Source organism: Pan troglodytes, chromosome 18 (genome assembly GCF_028858775.2).
Source record: "Pan troglodytes isolate AG18354 chromosome 18, NHGRI_mPanTro3-v2.0_pri, whole genome shotgun sequence".
NCBI lineage: Eukaryota > Metazoa > Chordata > Mammalia > Primates > Hominidae > Pan > Pan troglodytes.
Genome location: NC_072416.2, coordinates 23313740 through 23336857, shown reverse-complemented (window position 1 = coordinate 23336857; position 23118 = coordinate 23313740). Strand labels below are relative to the sequence as shown.

At 40.8% G+C, this 23118-nt stretch overlaps 1 protein-coding gene across 6 annotated transcripts in view; it reads right to left on the bottom strand.

The window, feature by feature from the left end:
• The window catches only part of ACSM3 (acyl-CoA synthetase medium chain family member 3), a 55436-nt gene that overhangs the window by 30359 nt on the left and 1959 nt on the right, over positions 1 to 23118 (bottom strand). For 2 of the 6 annotated variants that reach the window (XM_016929601.4, XM_054668304.2), the window contains exons 2-3: positions 17471 to 17564; positions 11836 to 11879 (exon numbers count right to left, since the gene is read on the bottom strand). The gene's annotated coding sequence lies outside the window, so the exon portion shown is untranslated. Of the gene's footprint in view, positions 1 to 2907; positions 3038 to 11835; positions 11880 to 17470; positions 17565 to 23118 lie in introns of those variants that run through there. The other 4 variants (XM_009430431.5, XM_001158747.7, XM_063796809.1 and 1 more) reach the window with 3 other exon arrangements.

Sequence of the window (23118 nt, the reverse complement as noted above, 5' to 3'; positions counted from 1 at the left end):
ATCTGCCTCCCACCTCTAGTCTCAAAGCTGCCCACTTTGCTCTCACTCCCAGGAAACCACTATTATTATTTCTACTTATCTTTTCAGGGTTTCTTTATGTGCATTCAAGCAAATTATGAGTATAGATTCTTATTTCTCCACCAATTTTACACAACAGGTAGCCCAGAATACACACTATTCTGCCCACTAAAAACATTTTTAACAATGTACCTTTTAAGGGCTTTCCATACCAGTGCACAGAGATCTTCATTCTATTTTTTTAAATGAAGTATTTATTCATTTATTCTTTCCTTTTTTTCCCTGCCTAAAGACAGGATGGATCTCACTCTGTCACCCAGACTGGAGTGTAGTGGCACGACCACCCCTCACTGCAGCTTGAACTTCTGGGATGAAGCGATCCTCCTGCCTCAGCCTCCAGAGTACCTGGAATTACAGGTGTGTGCCACCACACCCAGCTAAGTGTTTTAAAAAATTTTTTAGAGATGGGGGTCTCACTATGTTGCCCAGGCTGGTCTCAAACTCCTGACCTCAAGCAATCCTCCTGTGCTAAGCACTTTGCAGTTATTTATTATTATTTCCATTTTACAGACAAGGAAATATACACAAACACGCACACGGCCTCCCAAAGCACTAGGATTACAGGTGGGAGCCACCACACTCAGCCCTGTTCTGATTTTTTTCTTTTAACAGTTGCATGACATTCTAGTGAAGAACTGCACTGTCATTTCTTAAACCGGTCCCCTATCAATGGTCACTTGAGTTTTTGTATAATTTTGCAATTTAGATAAAATGTTGAAACTATGTCTTCCAAAAGGAACGTCCTGATTCTTTCATTACTTGGATGTAAAAATGAATAGTATTTTAAGTGGTTGTGAAGTATTAGAAAAAATTTCTGATTCTATTAAATAAAAGGCAGGAATTTGGACAAATATCTTAAGGTCTTGAGCTTCATTCTTGGTAGGTTGGCATGATTCATTTATTTATTCAACAATTATTAATCACTTGCCATGAATTATTTCAGACATAGAGGATACAGGAGGGACTGCAAGAGACAAGGTCCTCCTTGCTGTCATAGAAAGACACATATAGTAAACAAGGAAATAAATAAATGTGATGTTACACAAGAAAACAAAGAGAGTAATGGGAGAAAAGGGACCTTTTAGGAGGTCTCTCTAGGGATGTAACATTTTTGCTGAGATCTGGCAAGTGGTTGTACTGTTAAGCATTTTGCAGTTATTTATTAGTATTTTCATTTTACAGACAAGGAAGTATACACAAACAGACACACATATTTAAATTGGACAACGCATTTATTCATTACCCGTGTATTTATTGAACACTTGGTATATGCCAGACCTGTACTAAATGCTGAAAATATAGCTGTGAACAAGACACGGCTGGTCTTGCTCCCAAGAAGCTTATAGACTATTAAGGAAGACATTAAATAATTATGTAAATATTAATATGATTGGAGATAAATATATCATACTTAGCTTGCTGATTCTGAATAGAATCAGAGTTTAGTATGATTTGTTCCCTAGCTCCCATACAATACTCTACACCACATTCAGAATCCTTCAAACGTATGTTGAAAAGAAAATTGATCAGTCATTTGGAGCTTAAAATGAACCTAACCATTCTGTTCTACCAAAAAGCAAATATCGACATCCTCTTCATCAAAACCATAAGATTGCCTTCTCCTCAACAAAGTTCTTTTCCTCCCTTTTCATCGATCTTAGCATTTTACAACTTATATTTCCCAGGTTTATAAAATTATTTGTAGGTAAAATTGCTGAGATAACTTTCCCAGGGTGACTCCAGATTTTTATACTGAGCCACAGAAACATTGGTAAGGAAAACTCTTCTAAGAAAGACAGTACCACCCCTGGTCAGATGGGCTTCTGAAAGTATTTAAGGTCTCATCTGAAATGCAAGCTCTTTGTCCCTACAGCCAAGGGGGCTTTAGCCTCCCCACAGCTCCCTAAACATCCCTCCCTCTAAGTATCCAAGTAATAACAGTAGTTTAACATATACAGCCTCAACGCAAGGTAAATTCACTGCTGTTGTCTCCAAACCCAACCAGACCCTGCCTGAAGCCCCTCCTATACAGAACTTTTGCAGCTGCCCTTGACCACCTAAAGGAGAAAACTGGCTGCTCTTAGGTTTGCATCTGTGTTTCCCAAAGTTTCCTGGAAGTAATTTACATACTTTCTGGATGATGCGGAAGATGGATTCCCATCTGTCACTGAGCAAGGTGGGGAGCTAAGCAGACAGTACAATGAAAATCTCAGCCACTACCTGGTCTTTTTTTTGAGATGGAGTCTTGTTCTGTCACCCAGGCTGGAGTACAGTGATGCAATCTCAGCTTACTGCAAACTCCACCTCCCAGGTTCAAGTGACTCTACTGCCTCAGGCTCCCAAGTAGCTGGGGTTACAGGCACCTGCCACCACACCTGGCTAATTTTTTATTTTCAGTAGAGATAGGGTTTCACCATGTTGGCCAAGCTGGTCTCGAACTCCTGGCCTCAAGTGATCTGCATCTGCCCACCATAGCCTCCTAAAGTGGTGGGATTACAGGCTTGAGCCACCGCATCTGGTTCAATTAAAATTAAAAAAAATTTATCAACTTAATACATGTACATAGTTTTTCAAAAAATCAAATAGCACCAAAAGGCTCAACATGAAAACTCAGCTGCTACATTTATAGCCTTTTGTGTGTGCATACTCCTCATCACTTAATAGATAGTATCACACAACTGAGAAATTCTGAGAGAAACTTTAGCTGCCCAAGACTTTAATGACAGCATTTTTGATTGTTGGTTTTGTTCATCTGTTTGTTAGCTTTGCTCAAAAAACAGATGTGCCAGTTCAGGAAATCTTACACAGGAGGGGAGATGAGGTACTCACTAGTTAACAGATTCCAACACAGCTGGAGATTATGGCAGACTTGTTTCTTAGAAGAGCAGCCCTGAACCTTGAGTTCTCACATCTGCTTTTTCCTCGTGGCAGTCTAAAGAAGAGGGAGGAGCAGTCTGACAATCCGGAGGAGCAAGACTGGCCCAAAACACTTTCCTTGATTGGTGGAGACATTCTGGAGGAGGAGCCAAGCTCTGGGCTAAAGTTTACAGGACTCCCAGCGGTTCCTCTTACAGGTAATGATTTACAGAAACAGCAAGCTTTTGAGGGGCGGAGAAAGCAAATTATTAACAAGAAGGAAAGTGTCCAAGGAGTTGCCGAAGTTCTGTAAAGGGGCAGAGAGAGCACTTCTCAGAAGGAAGAACAGATGGAGGAAGCCACAGAGGAGTTTTGAAATTGAAAGGAAAGAAGTTGAGGGGCGGTTATAGGTTGGCCTAAATCTCATCAAGCCCATTGGTGCGTTTATCTGTCGAAGTGGCAGGACTAAACATAAACGCTATCAGGTTACTCCCCTGCTCAAATCTTTCAGTGCTTCTTTTTCCACTCCAGGTAAAATCCGAGTCCTTACATGAACTGCAAGGAGTTGTATGATCTGGCACAGGGTCCTCTGATCCACAGCCCATTCTCCTTCCTCTGCCTCACTCTGCACAGCCACCAGCCTCCTTGCTTTTTCTCAAACACACTTGCCTGTTTCAGCCTCAGGCTTTCTGAATTCACAGTTTCCACTGACTGGAACTCTTTCCTCAGATATCCCCCTGGCCAAATTCCTCATTTTCTGAGGTGTCTTATTAAATAACTCTTCCCTTACCTCATTTTCTAAAGTAGCACTCTTCATTTTTTCTCTTTACCTTTTCTTAACTTTTTACATCTCTTACTATCACCCTTGAGGGTAAGAACTCTTTTTGTTTGATGGTGTATCTATTGCCTGGAATAGCTACTGGCAAATTTTAGGCATTCAATAAATAGTTGATGGATATGTGAATAAATAAAGGACTCTTTCAATTACATGTGAGAGACCCAACTTAAATTTACTTAAAGAGGAATTTGTTGGTCACTTTTGAGGTCTAGGAGTCTTTTGTTGTTGATTCCTTGGGATTTTCTGTGTAATCACATTACCTGTAAATAAGTAAACAGATCTTACTTCTTTCTTTCAGATCTATATGCGTTTTATTTCCTTTTCTTGCCTTATTGTGCAGGCTAGAGTGTCTAGCTCTACATTGAATAAGAGTGATGAGAGCAGACATCCTTGCTTTGCTTTTGATCTTAGAGGGAAAACATTCAGTCTTTCATGGTTAGGTACAATATTAGTAGTAGGTTTTGTGTAGATGCCCTTTATCAAGTTGAGGAAATTCTCCTCTATTTCTATTTTTTTCTGAGTGTTTTTATCATGAATAGGTGTTGAATTTTGGCAAGTGTTTTTTCTGCATCAGTTACTATAAGCATGTGGTGTTTTTCTTCTTTAGCCTGTTAATAAGATAGATTACACTGATCTTCTAATATTGAACCAGCCTTGCCTCCCTGGAATAAACCTTGCTTGGTCCTGTTGTATATTTCTTTTTCTGTATTGCTGAATTCTATAGTTATGTCTCTTGACAAATTTGAGAACTTTTCAGCTATTATTTCTTGGAGTAAATTTTTAGCCCCCATGTTAGATCTTTTATGATAGTTTCACAGGTCCCTGAGGCTCTGTTCTTTTTTTTCTTTTTTTTCCCATTCTAGTTTCTTTCTTTTGTTCAGGTTGAGTAAATTCTGGCTTCCAGTTCTTTGATTTTTTTCTTCTATTATTTCTATTCTGATGTTAAGCTCATTATTAGAGACAGGGAAAAAACAGTGTTTTTTTTTCTACTCTCACATACCATTCAACATAATGTTAGCAGTGGTGAATCCATACGGATCTACAATAACTTGATTCTTGCCTCTTCAAAGGAAAGAATTCATCCAAGAGGCATAAGGCAGAGTGAGAGACTGAGGCAAGTTTTTGAGCAGGAGTGAGAGTTTATTAGAAAGTTTTAGAGCAGGAACCAAAGGAAGAGGGGCAAGCAGGCAACTTGAGAGATCCAGGTGCCCTGTTTGACTTTTGACTTTGCATTTTATACATTGGCATGCTTCCAAGGTTTTGTATCTCCTTTGATTTTTTCCTTGGCATGGGCTGTCTGCACGTGCAGTGGCCTGTCAGCACTTGGGAGGGGCCACATGTGCAATGTCTTTACTGAAGTTGTGCACATTCTCATTTGAGGCGTTTTTCCCTTACCAGTCAAGTGTTCCTAGAGGAAGGTTGTATACCAGTTAAAATCTGCCATTTTGCCTCTTAGTACGCATGCTTGAGCACACTTGCCCAGTTCCTGAGATCTTATTGGAAAGCTGCTGATCACCAGCTTTAGGTGTTTTCTCTCTCTTAGGAGACTGCCTTTCCCTGGCACCTACTGCAACCAATTATTTTAGAGTGACAGTTTAATAACAGCCTGACCATCACCTGATTGTCGCCTGACATTCCTGCCTTTCCTGCCTTGCCCATATCTGCCTGACTACCTACTCTAACAATAACACTTCTGACACTAGACGTGTGGGGGGTTTTCACTATACCAAGCAATTCTCCAGTGGACACCAGCTTGGGTGTCATGTCCTACTTAGTTCAACACTGTCTACCTGGAAATAGTGTCAGATCCTACAGGTTAAGGTCTCAATCTGTAAACTAAAAAGTATCTGAGACAGGTCTCAATTAATTTAGAGGTTTATTTTGCCATGGTTAAGGATCATGACCCATGACACAGCTTTAGGAGGTCCTGAGAACATGTGCCCAAGGTGATTGGGTTACAGTTTGATTTGATACATTTTAGGGACAAAGAAGTTATAGGCAAAGACATAAATCAATACATGCTGAGGAGGCTGAGGCAGAAAAATTGCTCAAACCTGGGAGGTGGAGGTTGCAGTGAGCTGAGATCATGCCACTGCACTCCAGCCTGGGCACTCCAGCCTGGGCGACAGAGTGAGACTCCGTCTCAAAAAAAAAAAAATGTGTATACATTGGTTCAGCCTGGAAAGTTGGGACATCTCAAAGGAGGAAGAGGCTGGGCTTTCAGGTAATAGGTGGATTTAAAGATCTCCTGATTGGCAATTGGTTGAAAGGGCTAAACTCTGGCTGAAGAATTGAAATCAGCTTGAGTTAAGGTAAAAGGTGGGGGGGTTGCAGAAGCCAAGGTTCTTTTCAAGTAGATGAAGCCTCCAGGTAGCAGGCCTCAAAGAGAACACTTGTGAATGTCTCTTATTAGACGTTAAAAGGTATCACACTCTCTGGAAATACATAGTAAAGATGAAGAAGGAATTAATGAAACCAACTATAACCTAATAGTAGTGGTAACAGAAATTTTTAAATCCTCTTAAAGTTGCTGCGACTTTAACTTGAGTTATACTCAAGTTAAAGAGAATATTAACAGCCTGTCTTCTCTCTGTGGTCAGTGGACCTTATCTATATTCCCCAACTCCACATTCATCAAAGTTTATTACAGGCTCAGTGAGTTCCTGCTTACCTCCCTAGCATGGCTTCAGGGTCACAAGACCAATAAGTTTAGGTTGCAAGACATGTTTTTCTCAAGATGTAAGAAATGTTGTAATGCTTGATTAACTGCCTTTGTTTCTCTCTTCCGTAACTTACTTCCTGCCTCACATGGTTCCCGCCTTAAGATGTTTAAAAGTAGGGAAAGCCTTTAGTTTGGGGCTCAGACTTTCTGGATGTATGTCTGGCTGAGCCGGTGATCACCTTAATAAACTCTCCTGAACCTTTTTCAGTCTCTCCAGTCTTTGATTGTCCCGCAACAAAGGAAGGAGATTTTCCTACAGAATGCAGCTTTTCCCCACAAGAGACAGCTTTGCAGGGCCATTTCAAAATGTGTCAAAGAAATATATTTTGGGGTAAAAGACTTTGATTTTCTTCAGGGCCTGCTATCTGTTATGTGATGCTGTACTAGAGTCATTTTAGAATTTGGATCTTATTGCTACAAAGAGTCTGTTTTGTCAGTTTTAAGATCACTGTTTCAATGTTAATGTTGGTCAGTTGTGCTTGAACTCCAAAAGGGAAGAGTATAATGAGGCATGTCTGTCCCCGCCACCCCCTGTAGCTGCCCCTGCCACCCCCTGTAGCTGCCCCTACTGGCTTTCCATCATGGCCTAATTTTTCAGATTTCCTTGGGTCCTCTTGGTCAAAAGGAGGGTCAATTCAGTCAGTTTGGGGGCTTAGAATTTTATTTTTGATTTACAAGTCCCACAAGACTGCCCCGCACTTCAAGTGTCATAAGATTCAAGGTTGTAATCTGTGCTTCTAACCCCTCTCCTTGAGTTCAATTAATTTGCTAGAACTATTCATAGAACAAAGGGCAACACTTACATCAACCCATTTATTATAAAGGATATTACAAAGGATACAGATGAACAGCCAGATTAAAGAGATGCATAGGGCGAGGTGTGGGAGAAGGGGTACAGAGCTTCCATGTCCTCACCAGATGTTCTGCCCTCCTAGAACTTCCTCATGCTCATCTACCCAGAAGCTCCCTGAACCCAGCCCTTTTTTTTTTTTTTTTTTTGAGATGGAGTCTTGCTGTGTCACCCAGGCTGGAGTGCAGTGGCGTGATCTCGGCTCACTGCAAGCTCCACCTCCCAGGTTTACACCATTCTCCTGCCTCAGCCTCCTGAGTAGCTGGGACTACAGGTGCCCACCACCACACTTGGCTAATTTTTTTGTATTTTTAGTAGAGACGGGGTTTCACCGTGTGTTAGCCAAGATGGTCTCAATCTCCTGACCTCATGATCCGCCCGCCTCAGCCTCCCAAAGTGCTGGGATTACAGGCGTGAGCCACCACACCCAGCCCCTTTTGGGTTTCTTAGAGGCTTCATTACACAGGCCTGACTGATTAAATCATTGGTCATTGGTAATTAACTCAACCTTCAGCCCTTCTTTCCTCCCATGAGGTAGGGGGATGGGAAGTGGCGTGGTGGTGGGGTGGGAGAGAAAGTTCTAACCCTCTAATCACAAGGTTGGTTCTCCTGGCAACCAGCCCCCATCCTGAACCCCTAACCCCTAGTCATCTCACTAGCATACAAAAAAGCTCTCCTCAGCAAATGTAAAAGAACAGAAATTATAACAAACTGTCTCTCAGACCACAGTGCAATCAAACTAGAACTCAGGATTAAGAAACTCACTCAAAACCGCTCAACTACATGGAAACTGAACAACCTGCTCCTGAATGACTACTGGGTACATAATGAAATGAAGGCAGAAATAAAGATGTTCTTTGAAACCAACGAGAACAAAAACACAACATACCAGAATCTCTGGGACACATTCAAAGCAGTGTGTAGAGGGAAATTTATAGCACTAAATGCCCACAAGAGAAAGCAGGAAAGATCCAAAATTGACACCCTAACATCACAATTAAAAGAACTAGAAAAGCAAGAGCAAACACATTCAAAAGCTAGCAGAAGGCAAGAAATAACTAAAATCGAGCAGAACTGAAGGAAATAGAGACACAAAAGACCCTTCAAAAAATTAATGAATCCAGGAGCTGGTTTTTTGAAAGGATCAACAAAATTGATAGACCGCTAGCAAGACTAATAAAGAAAAAAAGAGAGAAGAATCAAATAGACACAATATAAAATGATAAAGGGGATATCACCACCGATCCCACAGAAATACAAACTACCATCAGAGAATACTACAAACACCTCTACGCAAATAAACTAGAAAATCTAGAAGAAATGGAGAAATTCCTCGACACATACACTCTCCAGGAAGAAGTTGAATCTCTCAATAGACCAATAACAGGATCTGAAATTGTGGCAATAATCAATAGCTTACCAACCAAAAAGAGTCCAGGACCAGACGGATTCACAGCCGAATTCTACCAGAGGTACAAGGAGGAACTGGTACCATTCCTTCTGAAACTATTCCAACAATAGAAAAAGAGGGAATCCTCCCTAACTCATTTTATGAGGCCAACATCATCCTGATACCAAAGCCGGGCAGAGACACAACCAAAAAAGAGAATTTTAGACCAATATCCTTGATGAACATTGATGCAAAAATCCTCAATAAAATACTGGCAAACTGAATCCAGCAGCACATCAAAAAGCTTATCCACCATGATCAAGTGGGCTTCATCCCTGGGATGCAAGGATGGTTCAGTATATGCAAATCAATAAATATAATCCAGCATATAAACAGAACCAAAGACAAAAACCACATGATTATCTCAATAGATGCAGAAAAGGCCTTTGACAAAATTCAACAACCTTCATGCAAAAAACTCTCAATAAATTAGGTATTGATGGGACGTATCTCAAAATAATAAGAGCTATCTATGACAAACCCACAGCCAATATCATACTGAATGGGCAAAAACTGGAAGCATTCCCTTTGAAAACTGGCACAAGACAGGGATGCCCTCTCTCACCACTCCTATTCAACATAGTGTTGGAAGTTCTGGCCAGGGAAATTAGGCAGGAGAAGGAAATAAAGGGTATTCAATTAGGAAAAGAGGAAGGCAAATTGTCCCTGTTTGCAGACGACATGATTATATATCTAGAAAACCCCACTGTCTCAGCCCAAAATCTCCTTAAGCTGATAAGCAACTTCAGCAAAGTCTCAGGATACAAAATCAATGTGCAAAAATCACAAGCATTCTTATACACCAATAATAGACAAACAGAGAGCCAAATCATGAGTGAACTCCCATTCACAATTGCTTCAAAGAGAATAAAATACTTAGGAATCCAACTTACAAGGGACGTGAAGGACCTCTTCAAGGAGAGCTACAAACCACTGCTCAAGGAAATAAAAGAGGATACAAACAAATGGAAGAACATTCCATGCTCATGGGTAGGAAGAATCAATATTGTGAAAATGGCCACACTGCCCAAGGTAATGTATAGATTCAATGCCATCCCCATCAAGCTACCAGTGACTTTCTTCACAGAATTGGAAAAAACTCCTTTAAAGTTCATATGGAACCAAAAAAGAGCCCGCATCACCAAGTCAATCCTAAGCCAAAAGAACAAAGCTGGAGGCGTCACGCTACCTGACTTCAAACTATACTACAAGGCTACAGTAACCAAAACAGCATGGTACTGGTACCAAAACAGAGATATAGATCAATGGAACAGAACAGAGCCCTCAGAAATAATGCCGCATATGTACAACTATCTGATCTTTGACAAACCTGAGAAAAACAAGCAATGGGGAAAGGATTCCCTATTTAATAAATGGTGCTGGGAAAACTGGCTAGCCATATGTAGAAAGCTGAAACTGGACCCCTTCCTTACACATTATACAAAAATTAATTCAAGTTGGATTAAAGACTTAAACGTTAGACCTAAACCCATAAAAACCCTAGAAGAAAACCTAGGCATTACCATTCAGGACATAGGCATGGGCAAGGATTTCATGTCTAAAACACCAAAAGCAATGGCAACAAAAGCCAACATTGACAAATGGGATCTAATTAAACTAAAGAGCTTCTGCACAGCAAAAGAAACTACCATCAGAGTGAAAAGGCAACCTACAAAATGGGAGAAAATTTTCGCAACCTACTCATCTGACAAAGGGCTAATATCCAGAATCTACAATGAACTCAAACAGATTTACAAGAAAAAAACAAACAACCCCATCAAAAAGTGGGCAAAGGATATGAACAGACACTTCTCAAAAGAAGACAGTTATGCAGCCAAAAGACACATGAAAAAATGCTCATCATCACTGGCCATCAGAGAAATGCAAATCAAAACCACAATGAGATATCATCTCACACCAGTTAGAATGGCAATCATTAAAAAGTCAGGAAACAACAGGTGCTGGAGAGGATGTGGAGAAATAGGAACACTTTTACACTGTTGGTGGGACTGTAAACTAGTTCAACCATTGTGGAAGTCAGTGTGGCGATTCCTCAGGGATCTAGAACTAGAAATACCATTTGACCCAGCCATCCCATTACTGGGTATATACCCAAATGACTATAAATCATGCTGCTATAAAGACACATGCACACGTATGTTTATTGCGGCATTATTCACAATAGCAAAGACTTGGAACCAACCCAAATGTCCAACAATGATAGACTGGATTAAGAAAATGTGGCACATATACACCATGGAGTACTATGCAGCCATAAAAAATGATGAGTTCATATCCTTTGTAGGGACATGGATGAAATTGGAAACCATCATTCTCAGTAAACTATCGCAAGAACAAAAAACCAAACACCGCATATTCTCACTCATAGGTGGGAATTGAACAATGAGATCACATGGACACAGGAAGGGGAATATCATACTCTGGGGACTGTGGTGGGGAGGGGGGAGGGGGGAGGGATAGCATTGGGAGATATACCTAATGCTAGATGACGAGTTAGTGGGTGCAGCGCACCAGCATGGCACATGTATACATATGTAACTAACCTGCACAATGTGCACATGTACCCTAAAACTTAAAGTATAATAAAAAATAAAAAATAAAAAAAAAAAAGAAAATGTGGTACATATATACCATGGAATACTATGCAGCCATAAAAAATAATGAATTCATGTCCTTTGTAGGGACACGGATGAAATTGGAAGTCATCATTCTCAGTAAACTATCGCAAGGACAAAAAACCAAACACCGCATGTTCTCACTCATAGGTGGGAATTGAACAATGAGAACACATGGACACAGGAAGGGGAACATCACACTCTGGGGACTGCTGTGGGGTGGGGGGAGGTGGGAGGGGGGAGGGGGGAGGGATAGCATTAGGAGATATACCTAATGCTAAATGATGAGTTAATGGGTGCAGCACACCAGCATGGCACATGTATACATATGTAACGAACCTGCACATTGTGCACATGTACCCTAAAACCTAAAGTATAATAATAATAATTAAAAAAAGCACTTACCACTTCAGAAATTCCAAGGGTTTTAGCAGCTATGTACCAGGAAACTGGAATGAAGATGAAATATATATTTTATAGTATCATACCATCCACCAAGCTTTTGATTTCTCATTGAATTTTTTAGTTCTAATATTTATTTTCATTTAGTTGTTCTTGATATCTTCTATTTTTTGCTGATATATTTTTTTTCATTTATTTCAAGCATACCTAATTGTTCACTGAAGCCTTTTTATCAAGGCTACTTTAAAATCTTTGTCAGATGATTCTAACATTTCTGTCATCTCAGTATTAGCATCTATCCATCATCTTTCTTCATTCATTTGAACTCTTCCTGGTTTTGGTATGAGGAGTGATTTTCAATTCAAACACGGACATTCTTGTAATAAGACTCTGCACCTTATTTAAACTTTATATTTTAGCTGGCTTTGACACTGCCCAGGTAGGGGACAGGGAAGGGGCACCACCTCATTATTGCCAGGTGAATATAGACATCTAGGTTCTTTACCCAGCTTTGGATGACACCTGAGTTGCAAGGAGCTTCTTCTTATTGTTGGGTGGGGACTAGAGTTCCAGCTCCCGACATGGTCTCTATGGACACTGGCCTGTTCCCTGCTTGGCCTTCTCTCACACCATCCCTAGCCTCTTAGGACCTTCGTCACAATAATTCCTCTGCCCCTCTAAAATCTTAAGTCCATTGACTTAAGCACACCTCCTTCATGCCTTCACTTATCTTCTGCCCAGCTTGGATTCTCTGTGCCATTCAGATTCTTTGTACTGCTCTCCCTCCACCATACTCATGTGGGAAAACCCAGCTCTATGCAAAACTCCAGATAATTCTACTTATTTGTGACACTTGAGAAGCTTAATATGGCTCTGGAGAATTGCACATGGTATTTGTCAGTGGTCCTAAACTCAATGGTTACACTTGTTACAAGATAGACTAAGGCACATTAAAATTTTAAAGCATACATGTGAGCAAACTGATCCATGAATCAGGCAGCTCCAAATGGGAAGTAATTCAGGGCTCTATTGCAGGGCACAAAGGGAGGGTGTTTATAGGGTGAATGTGGAAGCTGAGCAAAGAAATTACTTGATTGGTAAAAGTTTGAACAATTGCCTTATTTGCATTGTTCTGGTGGGAAGTTCAAGACAATATACTAAAGCCCAGTTGGCTGCCTGTGACTGGCTGAGCTTATATTTCATTTTATTTTAAATTCTGAGTTAGGCTTCAGTTTGCTTATGTGGGAACTCTGAGTGTTAGAGCCACCTCAGTCTAATGGCCTCCTATTTAATTATGTTAGCACACTTTAACTTCCTGACTGCAAAATATTCATGTGGGCCGTTCTCACTCTCTGACAACCCCACTACATTTCTACACTTGGAGATAACTGTTTCACTCCTTCCCCTGTTTCTCTAAACTAGTACCTCTCCTTCTCCCCTCTTATTTCACTGAGATTTATAAGTGAGAAAAGCCAGAAGAGAATGTCCTTATTCCCCCTAACCAGTTAACCAACCGGTACTCTTACAACTCTGCCCATACTTTCTGCATTCCTTCCAATGACCATGGAAAAATTGTCCAAGGTCCTAGCGTGGGTCACCTTTTCCACTGTGGACTTGACACCATTCCCTCTCCCTTACTCCAGGGTATTACTCCCTCAGTTATTCTTCCTCTCTCTTGCATCATCAATTTCTTTCTTTCTCTGTCTTTTTTTTCTTTCTTTCTTTCTTTTCTTTCTTTCTCTCTCTCTCTTTTCTTTTCTCTCTCTTTCTTCTTTTCATTTCTTTCTTAAGAGTTGTAATAGGGAAACAAAGTCAGGCACAAATACATGGTAATATTTCCCATGTGAAAATAAAATTTCTTGGGCCATTTGTCTCCCTCCACCTCTTCATTACTTGTCTCCTTTTTACAGCAAAATTTCTCAAAAATAGTTGTCTGTATCTGCAGCTTTTACTTCTTTATTCTCTGTCTGTATATCTGTACCTCTTCTCTTGGTCTCTCTTTTTCTTCCTTATTGTGGAAAATCCTTATGTATCTCTAAAAGATAAGGACTCTTTTAAAACCTAATCACAATACCATTTAATACCTGAAAAAGCCATAATAATCCTCTATTAATATAATTTTTCAAATTTCATGTTTCCAGATTCACTCTTTTTTTTTTTTTTTTTTTGAGACAGTCTCGTTCTGTCACCCAGGCTGGAGTGCAGTGGTGCAATCTCAGCTCATTGCAACCTCTGCCTCCCAGGTTCAAGCAATTTCTGTGCCTTAGCCTCCCAAGTAGCTGGGATTACAGGCATGTGCCACCATGCCTGGCTAATTTTTGTATTTCTAGTAGAGACGGGGTTTCACCATGTTGGCCGGGCTGGTCTCAAACTCCTGATCTCAGGTGATCTGCCCACCTCGGCTCCCAAAGTGCTGGGATTACAGGTATGAGCCACCCCACCCAGCCAGCCTTTTCCAGATTCAATTTTGTTTTACACTTGTTTTTTTTTTCAACTCAGTGTCCAAACAAGGGCAACACATTGCATTTTATTGATATATATCTTAAGTTTTTAATCTATAAATTCCATCTCTCTCTTCTTTTTCTTTGTAATTCATTGTAGAACATACGGCATTGTCCTCTAAAGTTTCCCAAATTCAGTGTTGATTTTGCTAATTCAATGTGGTTGAGTTAACATATTTTTCTGTCCCGTGTAGTTTCTATAAACTAATAGTTAAATCTAGAGGATAGATCCATTTATAGCAAAAAGATTGCATAAATATCTTTGCAGAATTCTATTGCATCACATCTGGAGAATCATAATGTGTTGGCTCTCCTTTTGTGATGTTAAGGCATCACCTGATCCATTCATTATGTTTCCAGCAGCTTTTCACCTAATGCAGCTATTGATAATTGTTATCTATATCTATTATTTCATAGGGATCTCCATTTTCTCTAAAAATAGATCAGGTTTTCTTCTCTAGCACTCAACTGAAATATAATCTCCCTCGACCCCTACCCAGTTTTAATCCTAGGGAGTAACCTAGTGCCACTGAGGCTTTATCTAAGAAGGATTCTGACATAAGTGATTGGAATAATTCTTATATTCAGCTGTCTTAAGAAAAACTCTAATAAATAAATGTAGTTCCCAGCCAAGACCAGGCTTTTGAGAGAGTCTTCTAACATATCATTTTCCATCAACTGTTTTCTTTTATCATGAGACAACCACAAGAAAAACAATGGCAAGGAACAGCAACTAGGGTTGGGACCATTCCTTATACGGAGCAGAAGTGAATTTTTTTTTTTGAGAGACAGAGTCTCACTATGTTGCCCAGGTTGGTCTTAAAACCCTGGGCTCAAGTGATCCTCTGGCCTTGGCCTCCCAAAATGCTGAGATTACAGGTGTGAGCTACCATGCCTGGCTGAGTAGAAGAGAATGACCACTTATTTATTTATTTATTTATTTTTTTGTGAGACAGAGTCTCGCTCTGTCGCCCAGGCTGGAGAGTAGTGGTGCAGTCTCGGCTAACTGCAAGCTCTGCCTCCCGGGTTCACACCATTCTCCTGCCTCAGCCTCACTTGTTGAATGTTTTCTGTATGCCAAGTGTTTTAGATAGCTCATATCATTTATTTCTCATAGCAGCTCTGTAAGCTAAGTAGTACTATATATCCATTTTTTTTTAATGTGAGGAAACGAAGTCTAGTAGAGAGCAAACAACCTTGAAATAAGTCACAGCTTGAAAGTGATTCTGACAGAAGGTTAATGTCCTTTTGTTTTAATGCCAAGTTGTTTGACTATACCTAGAATCAGTTTGGCTGGAGCAAAGATTTTGACAATGAACATGTCAATATATCCCTTAAATGTGATTTTTGCCTTCTCATAAAACCCCCAAGGGAAGAAGAATGGAGAAGCCAAGGTGACATAACCAATGTGTAATGAAACCCCTTCTTTCCATTCCTTTTCTTCCCAAGAGACCCTGGCTCCCACATAGACCAGCTCTGGTACAGCTAAGCAGAGGAAGAATGGCAGGGCTTCTCAGAGCCCCACTGAGCTCTACTATCACTTGGCAGGGGGATGATGAGCAGTGTTTTATAGAATTGGCATAAGTCAGTCAAAATGGGGAAAAAAGGCACCTGGAATATTTTCCCAGTTTCTCCTGGGTTTCTATCTCTCATCAGCCAAGTTTGACTACATCTTTTCTTAAATGTAAAATAGCTTGAAGTTATGAATTTTTTTTCAAATACTTTAAACAACAATAAAAAATCCTTTAAAAAGAAAAACATTTTTATAAATAGTTCTACAGGGAAACAAGAAACAGGAAAAAGGACAAAGCTTTATAGAACTGTCAACTATTTTGTAAGTTACATACAGATAGAAGACCTTGAATTCTGTTTCATGTACATTTTGTAAGGAAGGGGGAAGAGGTTTTTCATGGTGTTCTAGCAGAAATACAGAAGGCTGGCCACTGGTTCAGGATTTTCCACTGATTCTACCAAGAAAATAACAGATCTAGGCTTTCTACCAAAATCTGACACCAACTGGGCACAGTGGCTCACGCCTGTAATCCCAGCACTTTGGGAGACTGAGGCAGACGGATTTTGAGACCAACCTGGCCACCATAGTGAAACCCTGATTCTAAAAATACAAAAATTAGCCAGGCATGGTGGTGTGAGCCTGTAATCCCAGCTACTTGGGTGGCTAATATAGGAGAATTGCTTGAACCTGTGAGGCAGAGGTTGCAGTGAGCCAAGATTGCACCACTGCACTCCAGTCTGGGCAACAGAGTAAGACTCCGTTTCAAAAAAAAAAAAAAAAAAAACCTGACTCCAAAACTTATATTCTCTCTACTACATTATGAGGCCTCTTGCTCTCTTAATTTGTCTGAAGCACAGTGTTTATAATCTCTATGGACAATAAAGTTGTAACAAGAATAGTGAAGACATTCTGAACAAACTCTGGATTCCCAGTGTATTAGTCAAGGTGTGCTAGGCTAGGCTGCAGAAATAAACAAATCTAAAGCTCAGAGGCTTAAGTCTGATGCAGAATTTTTTGCTTAATGGATTTTCCTAGGTGGCTGTCACTTTAAGTAGTAGACTCAGGATCCTTATATTCAGAGGCCCCACCCTCCCCTAAGCCTGAGTCCTGGTTGGATCCTCTGAAATCAGATCGCTGACAAGAAACGAGAGAGGGGGGGTGTTTGGGGGAAGAGAAATGCATTTATGAAGGATCTCATGAATTTAGGCCTAGAAGTAGCATGTATCACTTCTGCCCACATTTCAATAGCCTCACCCTCACTTCCAGGGACCTGAGAAATTAGCCAATCTGAGGACCCAGAAGAAAAGAGAAATACTTTGGTAAGCATCTACATCAAGAAATAACACTATTTTAACATATAAAAATAATACACGCATATGGTTATAATAAAAGATACAGATTGATATAAAATAAAGAGTAGTCTCAAGGGAGTAAGTGGGATAGATATATGTAACTAGTTTTCCAATCAAGTCTTAACACTTTTTCCCCCAATTTTTGTTTTCCCCCTTTATTATCCCTTAATGTAATGACCTTTTGGAATGATTCCACAATTTCACAATCACTTTCAGTTTTTAAAAGTTGGTCCACTCAGAAATTTAAATCTCAAACCCAGTGTATGTTGTACCTGTTTGCCTCTCCCCAGCATAGGCTTGACCTGTACTTCTAGGGACCTGTCGTGGGCAGTTGGGTTGTCCACTCTTCTCCTCTGGCTCTGACACCTGGAATAGAGACACGTGGCCTTATTTGTCACTGACACCTTTTCCTTCTCCTTCTTTTACACTCTGGAGCCTCCATTGTTGAGGGCGAGGAAACAAGATTGGAGTTAGAGGGCTTACTATGCTGGGTGTGACTTTCATCCTCTGTCTGTTGGGTCTACCTGGTCAAGCCCAGGCACCTTCTGAAGATCCATTTGATGTACCAGATATGCACATATACTTGCAACACCCTATCTTATGCTTCAGGCCTATCCTCTGCTGTCCTCCACCCCTGCTCTACTGTCTCTGCCTTGCCATCTGTCTCTACTTCTCTTTCTGGCTCAGTTTCTCACTCAGCCAGGCAGAGGGGAATATCAGCCAAGGAATGTGATGCCAGTCTCTTCTTAGAACCACCTCTCACCTTCACAGGGGATTCCCTTGGTAACCCTGACAGCAAAGGGGGTGAAAATACTCTTCTCCCCTTTCCCAGGCTTCTAACATAAGCTGAGAAGCAGGATGGTGAGGCTGGGAAATTGGTCAGAGGTAGCAGAGCCAGTAGAGTTACCTTTTCACAAACCTGGAGAGAGATGCTTCACTTAGTCCTTGTTGACAATTCTCTTTAGAATGCAAAAATCAGAGGTTTAGTGTCTCTTCATTCTTATCTTTGGGCTTTAGTTGGGAAATGTGGAAAAATAGTAGGTCTTATTAACCATCATTTTCATATATATATAGGATTAAAATATAACACACATATATATACATATGTGTATATCTATGTGCACATAGATATATAGATATTCCCCTTTAAAACATAAGTTAGTTCATATTACACATATCTCACTTTGAAAATCTTTTCTTTTTTCTTTTTTTTTGGAGACGGAGTTTTGCTCTTGTCACCCAGGCTAGAGTGCAATGGCTCATAGAGTGCGATTATGGCTCATTGAACCTCCATCTCCTGGGTTCAAATGATTCTTCTACTTCAGCCTCCTGAGTAGCTGGGGTTACAAGTGCCCACAACCACACATGGCTGATTTTTGTATTTTTAGTAGAGACGGGGTTTCACCATGTTGGCCAGGCTAGTCTCGAACTCCTGACCTCAAGTGATCTGTCTGCCTCGGCCTCCCAAAGTGCTGGGATTACATGTGTGAGCCACTGCCTCCAGCCAGAGCTTTTCATGTTAACATGTTTAGATATAATAGGTTATCTCTGGGGTACTGAGAACCAGCAAGAAGTGGCTGGAAACACATCAAAGCAAACTGACCAACACAAAAAGCCTGAGTCTCAACCTCAACTTTTTTGGTAAAAATTATCTCTACCAAACCTTCCAGTTAGCAACAGCTACAACAAAACAGCAGCAGTGAACACTTATTGAATATTTGTACATGCAACTGACATGAATATTTTATTCAATACTCACAATGACCTTTAAGATAGATGCTGTGGCTATTCTCATTTTACTGATGAGGAACATGAGGATTAGAACAATTAACTTCCCCAAGGTCACAGAACTAGCAATGTGGTGGACTCAGTATTTAAACTCAGGATGGTGTGACCTCTGAAATATATTCTTAATCAATTTGTCTTTGTTCATCTATACATTGAATGCTGTACTCTCACTGAGGATGTGGCTTCCCTTCAATTTTTCATTTAAATATAAATTATTCAACCTGAGTATTCATGTAGATAATTCTTATTTAGGCCTTATTTGTACTGAAAGAACCTCTAAACTCCAGTTACCCTAGACTCTTTGTTTATTTATCTATTTATTTATTTATTTATTTTTTGAGACATTGTCTCATTTTGTCCCCCCAGGCTGGAGTACAGTGGTCAGATCATGGCTCACTGCAGCCTTGACCTCCTGGGCTCAAACGATCCTCCCACCTCAGCCCCCCAAGTAGCTGGGACCACAGGTGTGCACCACCACACCTAAGTTTTGTAGTTTTTGTAAAGATGGGGCTTCACCATGTTGCCCAGGTTGGTCTGGAACTCCTGAGCTCAAGTGATCCACCTGCCTTGGCTGCCCAAAATGCTAGGATTACAGGCGTGAGCCATCATGCCCAGCTAGACTCTTACATGTACACTATACCTACCCTGAAATTTATATTTCTTATATCAGTGTTTTACTCAAGACTAGTGTTCTGCATTGGTGGAATATGGAGTCCATAGCATGATTTGAGTGGTAAATGGAATTATCTTTCTGTAACTTATTAAACTGAGATGCCACCATTGGTGATTCATTCTTTGGAGCATTGACTGAAGTGAAAGTAAGAAGCAGGCGGATGATCTAGAAGTGCTCAAAGAAGTAAAACTAAATAATAAAACTGTTGCAGGAATTAAGGGACAGGAGAGACCAATGGGTGGGACAGGAGGATTTTATTAGGTGAGCACCAGCCCAGTGGATTAACATCCAAAGGCTGAGCCCTGAACAAAGACAGGGCTTGACTTTTATACATGAATTTGAAAGGGGGTTGGCCAGTTTGATGGTGTGAAACCTGTAGGGTGGGTAAGCAAGCTTACAGAAGCAGAACAAAGGCAGTTTGTTAAACAGTGACAGGTTTTGCAACTGAAGCATATCTTGTGACCTTGCCATGCTGTACAGAAGGGAAAAACAGGAACTTATAAAACTTTGCAAAATAATTATGAGAATGATAAGGGGGAAGGCGGAAGCTGAAAGAGAAGAAAAACTTGTTTTTCTCATCCCTGCTCTGGGATGGCAGGGAGAGGCTCTGGAACCCATCCCTTGAGGGCCCTGGCTCTGCAGATAGTGTTATCAAAGCCCTTCCAGAGCCCTGTCTATCGCTGGGCCTTGCAGTGAGTCAGCCTCCAAGAAAACTTGTTTTTTTTTTAATATCTCCTGCTTCAAAACAATTACTTTGGAACATAGATTATTCAACCAAATCTCAAAGGAGTGGGAAGGAAGTACCCACAAAACACCAGGAAAAGTTTAAGAAGAAAGACTTGTACGTTTAGAGTATAAAATTGAAAGAGAAAATTGGAGGGAAAGAGATTTAATGACTTTTGCCCTTAAGAACATAGGCCCTCAAAGTGCCAGGTTTGCCATAGAGAAACATATCTGTCAAAACTGGGACCCAGGCACTGGTGGAATGAAATTAATTAGAGGTGATGGGGATCAGTATAGGACACTCAGCAGGGCTGAGTAGGTACAAAGGCCAGGCCAAATTTGACTCCTCTAGGGGCAGACTTAAGTTCACATTGGTTTAAAATTGGGTTCCAGCCTGGGAGATCAGGCTGTTGGGTGAGTTTCTCACACAGCGTCTGGGTGTAATGAAAGCACAAATGTGACAAGTGCTGCCAGTGAGGCTACAAAGCTAGTGAAAGGTGGGATGTCATTCAATCAAATGTGAGGCAGAAACCAGCTGGCAGAGGTAAGGCATGCCAGTCTTACGCATTTTATGTTATTTTACTTTACGCTATATATACTTTTAAATTCCCCTTTTCCACAGAGGAGGTCTATAGAGCAATAAAATAAAACCCCTTTTAGTCTCCTAAGTAAAAGGATTCAACAGCTTTTAGTAAACCAAAAATATAAAAGAACCATTAAATTAGAGAATAATAGACAAATAATGAGGTTAGGTGATCAGACTGAGGGATGGATACTTACATCAAAAAGAAAAAAACAGGCTTCCGTGATTCACGACTGAGTCTGAAAGCAGCTGTTTTTAAGCACATGTTGACTGAACAGTGGCTGAGAGCTAAGCACTTGTCATGCCTGATCTTACTGGATTTTCCTAATAACCCATGATGTGAGTATTATTATTTCCATTATTATTATTTTTAAATCTAACAGGGAATCTAAACCTTGGCTTGGGTAACTTACTCAGAGTTTCACAGCCAGGTCATGGCCAAAGCAGAATTTGAACTTGGTTTGTCTTTAGAACCTGGGCTTTTAATCATACTTGATACCTACTCTGAAGGCAGCAGATATTGGGAATCAAGTCAGAAGGAGACTGGGATTCACAGCCAGGATATCCATTCCCTGAAGATGCTGGGTAACAAGAGACTAAGGCAGGAAGTGTGGATGGGGAGCAAGGTCAGAACACGAGGAGTGTCTAAGAGCATCTCCTACCTGGGTTCTGTACTGAACATATAAGTAGAACTTCAGGGACAGTAACTTTGAAGGTTAGGAAGAGAAACAGAAAGGGAATCTAGAATGTGTCACACCATTCCCCCCTTGCTTGGCTGTGAGGCCTTCTGAATATCTGAAGCAAATAGGTTAATTAAAACAAAAGGTAACATCCTCAGATCACCTTCATCTACTCTAGATGGTGCCACAAGGTGCCAAGTGGTCTCTATTTATTTATTTATTTATTTTGAGACAGAGTCTATTTTGCCCAGGCTGGAGTGCAGTGGCACGATTTCAGCTCACTGCAACCTCTGCCTCCCAGGTTCAAGCAACTCTCGTGTCTAGCCTCCCAAATAGCTGGGATTACAGGCATGCACCACCATGCCCAACTAATTTTTTTATTTTTAGTAGAGATGGGGTTTTGCCATGTTACCCAGTCTGGTCTTGAACTGGCCTCAAGTGATCTACCCTCCTTGGCCTCCCAAAGTGCTGGGATTACAAGCATGAGCCACCGTGCCTGGCCCCAAGTGGTCCCTTCTAAGAGAGGTTTTCAAGCGACAGAGTCCCTGGTGTCTAAGGATAGACACCGGGCCATTGTCCATGTCTGGGAGGTAACCTAAGGAGGTGAAAGTTCACACAGCCATGAAATAATAGATGTAGTCTAAAGAATAAGCAAAAAAGAACAAAGAAGAATAATAAGGAATAAATGAAGGCTGAGTTATTTAGAGCTGGACAAGGGCCTGTTTCAGAAGAGGAAGTAAGTGGACGCAGCCCCGGCAGCTGCCACAGGATGAGGGTGTGATTTAGATAACTAACGTCTAGACTGAGAGCTACAGGGTTGCATATTTTTCTCACTTCATTGGATATTCTCTGCACAGTCAGCAACCATGAAATACAATAAACTGTTAAAAAAACTTTAGACAAATTAAATTTAACAGAATTAAATTGCACAAGGAAGGATTCTCAAATCAGGCAGGCCCCTGACCCACTAACCGGAATAGGTTTAGAGACATCCTGGTGCTGCCACATGGTCAGAGATGATTTATGGACATAAAAAGAAAAGTGGGGTGCAGGAAATGGAAGTAAGGTACAGAAACAGCCCAATAGGTTACAACTCAGTATTTGCCTTATTTAAACGTGGTTTGGCTGGGCGCAGTGGCTCATGCCTGTAATCCCAGCACTTTGGGAGGCGAAGTGGGTGATCTCTTGAGGTCAGGAGTTCAAGATCAGCCTGGCCAACATGGTGAAACCCCATATCTACTAAAAATACAAAAATTAGTTGGCCGTGGTGGCATGCACAGGTAATCCCAGCTACTTGGGAGGCTGAGGCAGGAGAATCGCTTGAACCCAGTAAGTGGACGTTGCAGTGAGCCGAGACTGCACCAGTGCACTCCATCCTGTGCGACAGCAAGACTCCGTCTCAAAAAACATAAAAATAAAAAACATGGTTTGAACAATCAGCCACCTGTGAGTGGTTGAGCATGGCTTCTGTGC